Raw genomic sequence first — 9,197 nt, forward strand, 5'->3', positions numbered from 1 at the left:
GCTCTTCACGTCTCGCTCAACTAGAGTTGCTCTTCGCGGCTCCCGCGGGGTGAGCACAATACCCCTCACAATCTCTTCACTGAAGCACCGCACAATCTTCTTGCGGGCTTCAACGGAGCCTCTTGCCACCAAGCCGTCTAGGAGGTGGCAACCTCCAAAAGTAACAAGCACACCAGCTTGCAACACGATCACCTAGTGCCACTCGATGCAATCTCTCAAAGCAATCGCATTAGAATTGCTCTCTCACTCGATCGGATGATTACTATCAAGTTAGAGTGAGTAGAGGGCTCTCAAGCACTCTCACACAAGGACACCAAGTCCACAAGGTGCTCAGCAACCTCAAATGGCCGGCCACACCCTCTATTTATAAAGGGAGGCCCCAAACTAGCCGTTACACTCAAAACCCGTGAAAACAGAGCTCTCGCGGACTATCCGTCTCACAGAGACCGGACCGTCAGCCATTCAAAACCAACGGCTAGAAACGCAATGATTACATGTAAGAGTCTACCGTTAGAGCCCTTCGCAGACTGTCCGCGACCTAGGGGCGGACCGTCCGCTATTCAGATACTCTGATCACTCAGAGAGACAGAGTCTCTGGGCAAACTGAAAGTTGAGGGGCGGACCGTCCGCTCCCCTTGGGCGGACCGTCCGCCCTTCACTTCGTGCAAACCACCAGAACCTACAAGGTTTCTGTCCCAGAAATTTCAGTAGGAGGCGGACCGTCCGCCCCCAAAAGTCGGAGCATCCACAGTATAATTTGGACACCCAAGACAGAACTACCAAGTTTCTGCGCCCGCTTCAGGTTTTAAAGGCGGACCATCAGCCCCCAAGGACCGAACGGTCCGCGGTTCATTTTGGACCACCATCCAGAGCCAAGAACGGTTTTGTTCGAGCTCAAATGAGACAACGGCGGACCATCCGCCCCCCATGGGCGGACCGTCCTCAGGTACATTTTCAGCAGAAATGTACCTCGGTAAAATGGCCATAACTCTTATCTCCGATGTCCAAAATAGGTGATCTTGGACTCTATGGAAAACTTATTCAGAGGGATACACAACCCAACTGAATATTTGATCCAAAACACAGTGGATCAAAGCAGTATTTCACTCCAAGAGCCAACCTAATCTCCGAAGAACACCGAAAAGCCTTTTTTGCTTCCCCAAGTTGATAAGCATCAACTCCAACTCTTTCTCCTTTGCAAATGTGCCAACAACACCAAGTGAACAACACCATGTGGATGTGTGTTAGTATTTTCATAATCATTTTCAAAGGATTTTCACTTGATCTCACCATGCCACTCGATCCTAGCAACATTGCAATGTTAGATCGCTCAAGTGGCACTAGATGACCGATATGCAAACAAGTTTGCCCCTCTTGATAGTATGGCCATCTATTCTAAATCTGGTCATGCACTTCTCTACACAACCTTTGACCGGTAAAATGAAATGTTCTACCAATCATACCTTTGCCTTGCGCATTCCATTTAATCTTTCCAAATATTGATGCCACACAAGCACCAAACTCCATCAAGCCTTTTGATTATCATCATGAGTCAACACTTGGCTTGATCTTCCTTGAATGATATGATCCACTCCATATCATCACATGACCTCTTTGGTCCATCGATCTTGACCTTGCTCGCTCTTCACTGTTGCCTCGGTCCATCGGCGCCAAGTCTTACCAAAGCTTCACTGCCACGCGGTCCCTCGCTTCAAAGCCTTGACTTGCCCTTCACCATTGCAACCGATCCATCAAGCCAAGCCTTGTCTTGATCTTCTCCACTTTGGTCACATGACTCCATGTCATGTCTCATATGCAATGAGTTCCTCCATCACACTATATGAGCATAGCATCATCCCTTAGTCATTTCTCCTCCATGGCACATGTTGCTCATACTAGTGTCTTTGTTTGGACTAATCACCTGTGTATCTCAACATAAACACTTATTAGTCCACCTAAGTTGTCACTCAATTACCAAAACCGAACAAGGGCCTTTCAATCTCCCCCTTTTCGGTAATTGATGATAACTCTACAAAGATATGGAAATTAAATATTAATTCCAAGTTAGCACTTCATACAAGTATAAATTGCTAACTTGGTTTGGATTTTATGTTGCTTATCCACCATTAAGACCACTTGTGAAAGATTGGATAAGAACCATAAAAATCCTACTTGGTAGTGATAGCACCCCCTACATATATGCTCGACAGATTTGGTTTTAAACTCACACACATGCATAAATATGAAATTTGTGAGATTGTTATCACTACTAAGTGATGCTAAGGTATATAGGATAAACCTTTGAAGCGTGATACCAATTGTAGTTGCATCCTTGAAGTTCATTCCTTAGCATCAATGAGTAACTAGACATTCATAAAAAATTCAAGATACCTCATGAGATCAACATTATTAGCAAGACTCTTGATTCACTTGTAAAAATAACATGTCTAGCTACAATCTATGCATGCTAGTTATCAAATCATCAATAAAGTTCTATGACTAGCATACATCACACACAAGCATTGCATATATAAATTTTAAAACTTATGCAAATGCAAGTAAGCACATGAATATGCACATATCAAATGCAAACAACCAAGTTCATGAGCTTGCTCCCCCTACTTGTGTGCTCCTCTTGTCCAAGAATATTGATCCTCCTCAATATTACTCCTCTTGATCCATGTCCATGCTCGTCCATGCTCACACTCTCATCTAGTCATCTCATCTCCTCCTTTGTCATCCAAGAATAATTCATATCTTTGTCCATTCCTCTCCCCTTTTGTCATCAATGACCATAAAAAGGGCCGAAACCACATAAAATTTGCCATGTGAAGATCAATGGCTACCACTTGAAGTTGTACCTCTTGTACTTGTAGGGTTACCACTTGAATACCCCTTGTAGGCAATCATATGAAGCGCTTGTGGTTTGATACAAAGAGTTGGACTTGGGTAGATGGTTGAGTCTTGAATCTTCATTTTTGATGGACACTTTTAATTTGATTGGAATTGACACCACTTGTAACAACAACATGTGGAAGCATGAAGACCACCTTGAAATGCCACATGTAGGACACTAGTAGGATCCTTGACCTTGATACCTTGTAGTGGGGCTCCTCCCCATATGTCAAAGTGTTTGTCAATCCACTTGAATCTTAAGCTCTTCTTGGTGAGGGTAGCTTTCTTGATTTGAATTGATCACTTGAAGTTGAGGATCACTTGTGGAACCATCATTGTTGCACTAGATCCACTTGAATGAATACCACTTGTATGACCATGTATATCACTTGTAGAGATACTATGATATACCTTTTGTTGAATCTAGTATCACTTGTAAAATCATGATGGGCCACTTTGTTGAATTTGACATTGATGATCAATTCTTGAACTAGATTGTTTCCATGAGCTTTTTTCTCTTTGACTTGATCTAGACTACTTGCCCAAATAATTCAACTCGGTTTGAACCAATGACAAGCTTCTTCACACCTTATTCTAAGGGTTATCTTGACAATGTTGAGTTAAACACTTGAAAGCTCATTTTCTAGATCAACTACTTGGATTTACTAGCTCATGAATATGTCATATGTTACCACTAGATCATATCAAGCATAGAAGCAATAGTGGCACCATAAAATATTTAAAATCATTTTATTTTTCATGAATGATCACTATATATGACTATATGCACTAATCATGTCCTTAGCATAGTATAAATGCATATGTCAAGCAATTTCACCTTGCTATGTTGGAGTAGAGGATAGTCATTAGATTCTAATTTAGCTCTCCAACTAGTATCATGAAGTCCAATTATAATAGCTTGGTGAAGACAAAGAATGCCAATATGAGTACCATACTTTCACCCATATGAATTGAGAATTATTTATGATCAAGTGCACTATCTTGTTGTGGTTGGCTTGCTTCTTCTTTTTTATCTTTGCTTGCTCGAGAGAATACCACTTGAATATACTTGAACTATCATGAATCTCTCTATGTTGGGTGTTGCTTGCTTTTCTTGATCAACCCATTTGATAGTTTCAACTAAGCATCTCCAATGACTCTAGATTACCATTTCTATGTCGGACTTCCAAGCACCTTGCTTGTCCATCCCACTATTGGGCGGCCCGGCCCCTCTCCAGGGAGAAGTGATCTCTCCAAGAACCATTCTTGACACTCACTTGAATGACTTTGATTGATTGATCAAACTATGGACTTGTCATGATGAGAAATCTTCAAATCTTTTCTTGAATTCTTTTCTTTCTACTTGAGCTTGGTCTTGATCTTACAATTGAGTGCCAAATGTGTGCCAAGTACACACCACAATCAAATGTCCTTGTACCTAATACTTGTTATGCTTCTAGATCCTCTCAAAACCAAACCTAGGTTCCTCAATCACTTGTAAAGATGATTCCAACTTGAGGACCTTTCAATTTAAGTGACTCAAGATCAATCTAATATTTGTCACTTTTCTGGCAGATTTTGTACTTCTCAAAGAATACATCAAATTTCTCAAAGTACAAGTTGAATTGCCATGAAATTTTGTGGAGATGTGTGACACTAAGTCATATAGCAGCCATAAAAATTTGAGTTTCAATGCATTCCTAGATTGCTACCAGATTTCACATCTTCACTCATGGGTGTATGTTGAAAACTGCTGCACATGCATTGACAAGATCCACTCCAAAACCAAAGTATCCCTCATCATATTCTCATGAAACTTGTACAGAAACTAGTACCATAAGTGTAGGGCATGCTTACCGAATTTCAAGCCAATCCAAATAGATTTGATCATCCAATTATGATTATCTTTTCAGCTTACTCAGATTTTCAATAAAGGACAGATTTTGAACAATTGAACAATACTTCATCAAATTGAATCAAACTTGATGTCAACTTGTTTGAATACTCTCACAAGACATATATCCAATCATATCACATACTAAATGTTATCTCATGATCATATCCATTCAAACTAACTTAATTTTGAGTATTAAGCATTTAATCCATTCAAACATCTTATAGCAAGCAACAAGAGCATATATATCCAATTCAAGCATCTCATGTGCACCCAAATGAATGTGATCAACTAGAGATATACCTTTGTAGCTCATGATAAGTCTAGCTACCAGGATCCACCTGAAAACAGCAGGAGCGGACCGTCCGCGGTTCATGAGCGGACCGTCCGCAAACTAACTTTAACATGAGTCCCGAACTGGAAACCACCTCTGGTAGATTCTTTTTCAACACTGGCGGACTGTCCGCGGACCCTTGGCGGACCGTCCGCGCTTTGCTTAGTGGGCACACCACTGGTGTATCCGAAGTTAGCCGGTTGCACCGTTGACCCGCGGACCGTCCGCGGTCCCTTGGCAGACCGTCCGCTGTATATTTTTGCGGCTGAAACATCTTTCTGCATAGCCTCTGTTGGACAAATTTCATGAACGGTGGACCGTCCGCCTCTTACCCGCGGACCGTCCGCACTACCAAATTTTAGACAGTCCAGAATTTTGCCAACTTTCACAATCTCAACTTTGAATTGGGATCATTGCTCATATAAAATTCCAAAAATCTCAAAACTAGCATGAACATCATCCAAAGACTCATATGAGTGAGTAAGAACGAGAAATCAAAAATAAATCATGTAAAATCAAGGAAACTCATAAATAGCCTATAAATGCCTCGAAAAATCAGAAATTTGAAACAAAGAGTGCTCATAAGAACCAAATGTCATAAGTACTAGTTTTTCAAACCACATTTGAGAAGTCAAAGACTTTTAGCTCATTTCTCAACTTGCAAAATTATTTTCATCCAAAAACAAGATTCAACAAAAAAGGTTTGCAAGCCATCAAATATTTCTAATAATCACCACACCTAGAGTAAGGCACTTGTATGTTGTAGTACTTGAACTTCATTATTTTGACTTGACATTGGGATGAGAATAGCACTAGGCTTCAATTACTTGACTCAAACACATGATGAACAAGATAGAACCAATTGAATCAAGCCTCCAATGTCATTAGTACCTACACATATTTATCCACATTTTGATGGTACCCAAACAAGTTTGGGTCCTCTCAAGTTAGGAGCAACAAACTTAGGCAATGCCTTAGTATGGATAGCGGGATGTTTTGCAATAGCAACCAATGAGGTACAATTACCATCCTTTCTAAGCATAATATTTGCATCAATTGAAATAGACTTAGATTTATTACCTAGGGGACATGAATTAGCCATGTGTCCCCTTTCCCGGCATAAGTAGCATCTTCTATTTTGTTGAGCCTTTTCTTCCTTGCTCATTTGATGCTTCTCATTGCCTTGCTTCTTATTGTTTGCTTGAGCCTTCTTCTCAAGCTTGTTTGGGCAACCCGAAGCTAGATGGCCCAATGTTGCACAACTATGGCACTTGATGTGAGCAACTTTCATCATCTTGGCATCTTGGATATGCATTGGATGCCTTGCTCTTTTTTCACCCCTTCTTGTCTTCTTGTTTTTCATCTTCAAGTCATCAACTTGATCTTCATGATTGATCTTGACTTGATCTTGGGGTGCCTTCTCTTGCTCAACTTGTGACTGGTTGAAGTTTCTCTTGTTGCTTCACCAATTATTTGGTTGGGCACATCGAGGTGAGATGACCCCAAGTGCGGCACTTGAAGCATTTGACATGTCTAAGTTTCTCTTCTTCCTTCTTTAACTTGAGCTTTTCTTTATTGGGGCAACCGTTTGCAAGATGTCCCATCTCATGGCAATGAAAGCACATGAAATGAGATAGCTTCATTTCTTCTTACTTCTTTATCTTCCTATTATATTTATTCTTGCCCTATTTCTTGTCTTTGACTTTGCTCTTGTTGGAACCAATGCCACTCATGTCACCGAAGCTTCTTTGATTTTTGATTATGCTTTCAAAGGTGACTTTTGATTTTGTCCACCTCTCTATCTTATTGCTCAAATACTTCACTTGACTTTTGAGCTCTTTGTTTTCTTCTACAAGGTTAGTCTCATCTTGCATAGAAGAAGAACAAGCATCTAATTGTGAAGAACATGGCATAGACAATAAACTATCACAAGAGGTGGATACATGCTTCTTGCCTACATCACAAGGGTTAGCAACATTTTGCAATTGATTCTTTGACCCATGTGATGAGCTCTCACTAGTTTTAATTTCTTTACTAGAAAATTTGTTAGTGAGTAAAGCATGGTCTAGTACCAAATTCTCATGAGTAACACTAAACTCCTCATGAGTCAATTTTAGCTCCTCATGTGAACAACTCATGACATAAAATAGATGCTTTTGTTGTTCACATGTGTCTTTGAGAAAAGAGTTTTCTTTTTCCAATTTGATTGTTTTGGCTAACACTTTCTCAAATAATTTGGTCATGCTAGCATATCTACTCAAGAGCTCATCATATGAATCAAGATCAATCACATTGCAATTTGATACATTTGTGTCACCTTGTGACATGAAGCAATGTGGCGATGGAGATGAGCTTAACGTAGCAATATCATCCGTGCATGAATCAACTTGACCATCAAGTGTGCTTGGAGTAGAATCATTATTTGCAACAATTAAATTGTCATCATCAACCGTGTCAAGTGAGCTTGTTGTAGATTGATCATCATCATCATCACTTGACCATGAGGTGGAGCAATCTTCCACAACCACAATGTCGTGGATGTGCTCATCATCCTCATGTACTCCCTCTTTGGGCTTATCATCATCATCGGAGGCCGCCCCATATGTCTCATTGAGATAACTTCAAATCTCGTAGGCGGTTTTCATGTTCATGACCTCACAAAGAATGCAATCATGCAAAGATCTAAATAATATGTTAGTAGCTTGGATGTCTAGATCTAGGCATTTCTCTTGTGTTTGAGTTAGATTTCTTTCATCTAACACATGAGAAAAACCTACATCTACCATCCACCACATTTGAGGGCAAATAAACTTAAAATTGCATGTCATCCAATTTTTCCACCGTGCAAAGTGTGTGCCATAAAAAATGTGTGGACACTCAACATCTAGCCCATAAGTCGCCATCCTATCGGGTCGGTAAGGACCACAAATGAGAGACCTCAGCTCTGAAACCACTTGTAGGGTCGATATGGCGGACTAGAGGGGGGGTGAATAGTCCTTTTCTAAAACTAATTGCGCCAGCTAACTGAAACTTATGCGGAATTGAAACTATTCGCTTAGCCAAGACTTCATCCCTCTAACTATGACTCTAAGGCACCTCCAAAAGGATCCTACACAAAGCAAATGGAGTGCCAAGCTAGCAAGAGCTCTCCTAACAATTCTAATGCCAAGCCACACAAGCCTAAGCACTAATACTCCACAAACCGGGGGAGCTCCTACACAATTCTAATGAGCAAAAGCACAAATCCAAACCTAAGCTCACTAGATGCTCAAGGACAAAGATACACAATCCAAACTCAAGAGCTCAACTTGCTTAGCTACACAATCTAAGTAAGAGCAACCAATTAAGCTACACAAGCTAACTAGTTACACTAGGATCTCTACTTCTAGCTACACAAGCAAGAAGATGATTAGCAAGCTACACAAGCTAACTAATCACTAGAGAGCAACTACTCAAGCACAAGGTATATATGAATGTAAATACAAGGCTTGTGATTTGGAGAATGCAAACCACCGAGAAGAGATGAACACGTTGACACAGTGATTTTTATCCCGAGGTTCACTTGGTTGCCACCAAGCTAATCCCCGTTGAGACAAGCTCCAAGGTTGCCGCCGATCCTCTTGCTAGTGGTGACTCTCAAGTCACACTCTCCTACGTGGAGTGCTCACACCGAGCTCTAGCACATGATCCGGCCGGGCCATTTGTTGCTCTTCACATCACGCTCAACTAGAGTTGCCCTTCGTGGCTCCCGCGGGATGAGCACAATACCCGTCACAATCTCTTCTCCGGAGGACCGCACAATCTTTTTACGGGCTTCAACGGAGCCTCTTGCCACAAAGCCGTCTAGGAGGTGGCAACCTCCAAGAGTAACAAACACACCGGATTGCAACAAGATCACCTAGTGCCACTCGATGCAATCTCTCAAAGCAATCGCACTAGAATCGCTCTCTCACTCGATCGGATGATTACTATCAAGTAAGAGTGAGTAGAGGGCTCTCAAGCACTCTCACACAAGGACACCAAGTCCCCAAGGTGCTCAGCAACCTCAAATGGCAGGCCACACCATCTATATAT

Source organism: Panicum virgatum, chromosome 9N (genome assembly GCF_016808335.1).
Source record: "Panicum virgatum strain AP13 chromosome 9N, P.virgatum_v5, whole genome shotgun sequence".
NCBI lineage: Eukaryota > Viridiplantae > Streptophyta > Magnoliopsida > Poales > Poaceae > Panicum > Panicum virgatum.